The following is a 5,475-nucleotide window of genomic DNA, read 5'->3' on the forward strand; positions in this document are numbered from 1 at the left end:
AATCTTTTGGGGGTTTTGCTGAGGCAAACGGGAGGAGGCGAATCCGTTTTAAGAAAACCGGCAAACCCAACTCCGGATCCTCGCCGATCCTTTGGTCGAGATGAAAGGGGAAACATTAATCAATCGGAAATAGCTATTTTTCTATCATCAGCGAATGAAATGATTTTCGGATCGGTGTTCTGTTTGAAGTGGTTCAGCGTGACGGCAGCCAGCGCCGCTTCCGCTTGTGCTGGTTGGCATTTCCGATGATTAAAATGACGAAAAGAGTGGAAGGGAGGTTGGGGAGCATTTCAGTTCGAAACGAAACTCATGATCTGTAATTAAAGAATGAGTTTAGGAAAAAGACTCGATACAGTATTTGTACTCAAAAGTACAAAGTACAGTATTTAAAAGAAATTCATGTCATTAGAAAGATTAATTTTATGTCACTCTATTGATATTTACAGCAAAACTTACCAAATTAAAATTAACTGAATCAGGAAGATTATTTTTTATTACTTTTGCACTTTAAAAATTGTATTTCTTGTGGAATGGGGGTCGTTTATGTGTAAATTGGCTTTACATTGCCATATTTATTAATCGAATCATCGAATGAAACACTAATGGAAGCGCTAATCGATTGTGTTTCACTTTGCTAAGCTAACATTTTAAACCTTTTGTTAATTAAACACTATTATAACGTTAGTATCGCATAGTTGCTGCGGAAAATGCAGATTATTCTTCTTCTATTATCCAGATTCTGCCATCCTGTACTCTGTGTTGTGCTTAATTCCTTTACTTTTTGCTTTTCTTTTAATTTATTGTCCATTTTCTTTTTAAATTTATGTAGATTGATTCAACAATTACATTAAGAATGTGCTATAGCACTTTTTAATAAACTATTCCGATATTTTTTACTTCATTTGCTTTTTACGCATCCAGGCAACCTTAACCGATAAATTTAACTGACATGTTCAAATATACAATTATAAAAACATTAAAAACTAAAAGTTTTAGTGTCAAATCGAACACCATTCTCGATCGTTCGAAAAAAACAAGCTTAGAAACCTTAACTGTACAAAACATCAAGTTGATTTCTGCTATTAAGAACACTGAGAGATGTCTCGTCAAGCGTCATCGCTCACATCGATCATATCAATCGGAAGTGAAAATATTTGACTAGATCTCGAGCACTCAGCACACATCAAAGACCTCCCATCATCACCACCAGCTCTCCCCGAAAGCATCCAATCCAATCAAGCGTGTCTGGAGTCAAATATCTCACGCCCGTGTGTTACATATCCGCTGTCAGATTCAACGGTTTTCAAGCAGCAACAGCAGCAGCAGCAGCAGCACTGACTGGCAGGTTAACATCACCGACCGATACCGAGCATCGTCACCACCCGGGAAGAGGGCGCCAGACCCGGTTGCACCCAGCCAGGTTCCCAGCACCAAACACAAGGCCCCGAGTGTTCCAACGAACCACCGAACCGAACGAAATGTTGGGCGAGGGATTATGCTGGCCGGATGATTTCCACATAACAGTCCCGCGAATGATATGCACTGCAGACTCTCCGCCAGGGCTCATTCTTGCATCAACCATCCGCCGAGTGTCGGGTACTGCTCTATTTCGTGGAGGAAATCCAAACCAAACCGCACCAAACTCCCGTGGTAGGGTATCTCTGAACACACAACACGCTTCCATACCTTCGCGCCTCAGTTGTTATTTACAATCCAAATGCATTCACCGTCCCGAATTATGGCCCCGGTATTTGGCCGTTTCCTCGATTGCAAAACGGACTCCCGTTCGCGCGCTCCGCGGATTGTAGCATCAAGATCGAGACTGCTTGGAATGCTGAACCATCCAGGCCATCATGTTTGGAGTTCTGGAGTCTGGCGAGTGTTCTGGCTGTTCGCATCACAACAACAGTCCATTCAACAACACCTTCTCACTCGCTCGCTGCCAGAAATGCTGTCAGCTTCCTGAGTAGAACCGACCGATCTTTTTCCCAAGCGAGCCAAGTGGCTCTTCGATGCTCCAATTCATTCGTTCGAAAAATCATCGGCCGCAATGCCCGAAGCATACAGCACATAAACAGCTCTCCCGGAACCGCCAAACCACTTATCGCGTTTGCATCATCATCATCATCACCACCGCCGACGACGACGACGACGTATATAGTGATGCCGCACAACATCAAAGACCTCGGCAATTCGGTTACGGGCCGAACGGTCCGGACACAGCCAACCCATGGCGCATCGAAAACTGCAGCAAGACTGACTCCGACGCTACACTAGCGGGGTGTTAGGAGATTTGAAATTTTAATTCCCCCGGACGTTGGCCCGTTGTTCTATTGCGTGGCTTCCGATTTTTGGGCCTTCCGCCCACTTCACCGAGTGTCACAATCACTTCGCTTCTGAAGGGTTCTGATGAAGTTCCCCCAGAACAGAAGTAAGGGCTGACGGCATCAAATCAAGAGTCAAATAATTAACGTCGAAAGGTGACGTCGGCGTAGTGGTCAGCGGACATTATAAAGGAAATAAAATTTCATGGTCATTGCGCCGATGTGGCGCATGAAATGAGTTAAACCCGAAGGTTGGGGGCAGCGTTCTCACTGGAATACGCAGCGGTTCTAGCGAAGACATTTGAAGGAATGTTTGTCTAACTGGCTGGCTGGTGTTCTGTGTTTTGACTTAATTCGTCATAAATTTAATTGCTTCATTTCATTCCTGTGGGAACTGCGGGAATGAGAAGGGCCGTGGAGAACACCTTCTTGAACTCGCTGTTTAAGTTGCTTGATCAGCTGTTGTTAGTTCTGTTTCTCACCTGAGAAGGAACTGGACAAGCGACGTCGCAAAGATATATATATTTTGTCGCCGTCGTCATGAATTTTTAGCTTTTTGAAAATTCCGTTTTCCAATTAACTTTACCAACTACAAGACAGGCTTTCAGGGGTTCCATAATTCGTTCGCAGACTGACAACCACGCTGGCGTAGTATTTGTCGCTTTTCGTCGAATTAGGTTTTTCGAATATTTGCCTCTATTGTCGAGCTTTTGTCACGTTTATCTTCAAGCGATTTGCCTAATTTAAACCCTTCACAATAGACAACAATGTATCAAGCTTAAAAAGAAATGCTCAAAAGGGAGAGATGAAGAGAGAGAGAGAGAGTGAGTCAGGGAGTCAAAATAGTGAAACCGACGACGAGGACGACGACGACCACAGCCACGGACGACGCTCGTTACTGACCTTTGTGTGTTGAGGGTACGAGATGGCCAAAAAGGCCCCACGGCGTAAACCAAACCCTTGCGTAAGCGACCTGCGTAGCGAAGCATAGATTTTTACCGTTTTCCACTCGACACACCTCGAGCGAGTGCTGCGGCCGCATCATGATTCCATTAGTCACAATAGTAAAAACATCGCCAAAAATGAAGAAAGATGAAAAAAGTAAAATAAATGGAGACGCGACCTGACCTGGGGCCGCCACGCGGTTTGCGGTTAATCGCGAGAGGCGAACGCTGGCGATGAACTGCTGGCGTTGATCCGCGGGGTTCGCGAGACCGTACATAGGCATACGGCCATGCGGACCGTACACGAGGATAATCATCATTACGGCGACGAAAGCATAATTAGAATATGAATAATGAACACGTTAATTTGAAATTTATTCAAAAACTAAGCTTACGAGTTAGCTGCTAATGGCGATGGCGTTGATGCGAGCGCCGCTGTTTTTTTTTTTGCTACCTCCTTCTATCCGAAGAGGGTGGAGGTTTTAAGGTTTCGTTTGCCGCCAAATAAGTGATAACAACGGGCAGAGAGAGGGTGAAAAAAACTCCAATCGGTGCGGCCGCCGCCGCCTCGAGGCAAAATGGTGCTTTGACGGATTGTGCTTTGACGCTCGATTGATCACGCACGAGGTACCGCGCGTGGTTGGTTGGATGACCATCAGCATCAACTATTTATACAACCGTTTCATTCACGCGGTGTCCTAAAACCGAAAGCGAGTCGCATTACAAGCACGCAACAAATGGAAGTTTACGGTCACTGGCTGACACCCGGCGGCCGGACCATAACACCTGCCAGTGGCCAACATCGAACAGCTGTTCCTGTGGCAGAGGCAGCGCACGTTCATCAATGGAATGGTGATTGCAGGCGACACGCGTGAACGTGGATGTTTTCAAACGAGCCGAAGGCAACTGAATACATCACTTTTCTAGTTTCCCGTGCCATCGATGATGAATGGTAGCTACGGGGGAGTTTTTGGGGATTTCTAGTGGTGGAAGTAAATTGCAATAATTTTTAGGCGCTTTTCTCACTATATGAGTGTAATACAGTAAACATAAAATCGATTGGATTTTACTATAGCTATCTACCTCAAGCTGGTAGTTGTTTGTGTAAAGTGATAGGGGATTTAAATGGCAGAAAACCTCTTCACAGTGTGAGTAGAGGGTGCAGCATATTTTGATTAGCGTATTTTCGAAAAAGTACTTTTTCCGGTGCCCGCGCGTCTATGATGGGCCATCTGAAATATGTAAATCAATATTCTTTTTAAGTTTATCCAGGTAGCACCGTCGAATTTTCAGTTTTTCGATTTTTGGCAGATTTTCGAAGACGAAAAAGTGATCGTACTATAACCCAACCGGGTTCGTCGCTTAAACGGCCAAGTCTTTTGATTCGGACCAAAAACGGTTTGACGATTTGCTTGTAGAAAGCCTACCTACCTACCTAAGCATGGTTTTGCAAATGCCATAATAAACTGCAACTTTTCAAGTATATTTAGTCGTATTTTGGGGACAATTTGTGAAAAAAAATATTACAAAAATGATGCTTTTTACGATTTAACCTAAAACGAGTTTTACGAGTTGAATTGTTTAAAAATAAGTTTAAAATCAGCTATACAATACTCTTGAAAGGATTGGCATGCATGAAAAAATGGAAAAAATAAAGTGGGTTTCATAAAAAAAACCTTAGCCCCTTTTAATACTCACTGCAACAACATAAAATATGGCTTTGCTTTAACATTTAACTTTCAAACCAATTGTTTGTTGACATCATGTTTTACTAAATCTATGAAATGATTTGGGTGAAATTTGTTAATCAAATCCAAACAGCATTCAGGTGGATGCCAGAGTCATTCACATTCTTTAATTTCCCCTAGCGGAGTGTTATTTCTATTTGAATAAAGCTACAAACCTTTAAGAAGATTAATTAAAAACCAGCAAATTTATAATGAAGCTGAAAGTTCTGGTTTCTAATGTCGCTGAAACTTGAGCCCTGATTCACCATCCACCAGAAATTAATATACGCTCAAGTACAGCAATCTCTACCCTCGCATGTAAGATTAATGCCAAAACAGTGCTGCGAGTTGCACCGTAATTACATGCTTTCACTGCAGAACTTCCCAAACCCGCAACCATGTACGATATTGCATATCGATTTTACCGGGAAGCCAGCTACAATTAACAAGTAAACTGGAGTTACCGTTCTCGTCCCGCGT

This window comes from Anopheles aquasalis, chromosome 3 (genome assembly GCF_943734665.1).
Source record: "Anopheles aquasalis chromosome 3, idAnoAquaMG_Q_19, whole genome shotgun sequence".
In the NCBI taxonomy this organism is placed as follows: Eukaryota; Metazoa; Arthropoda; class Insecta; order Diptera; family Culicidae; genus Anopheles; species Anopheles aquasalis.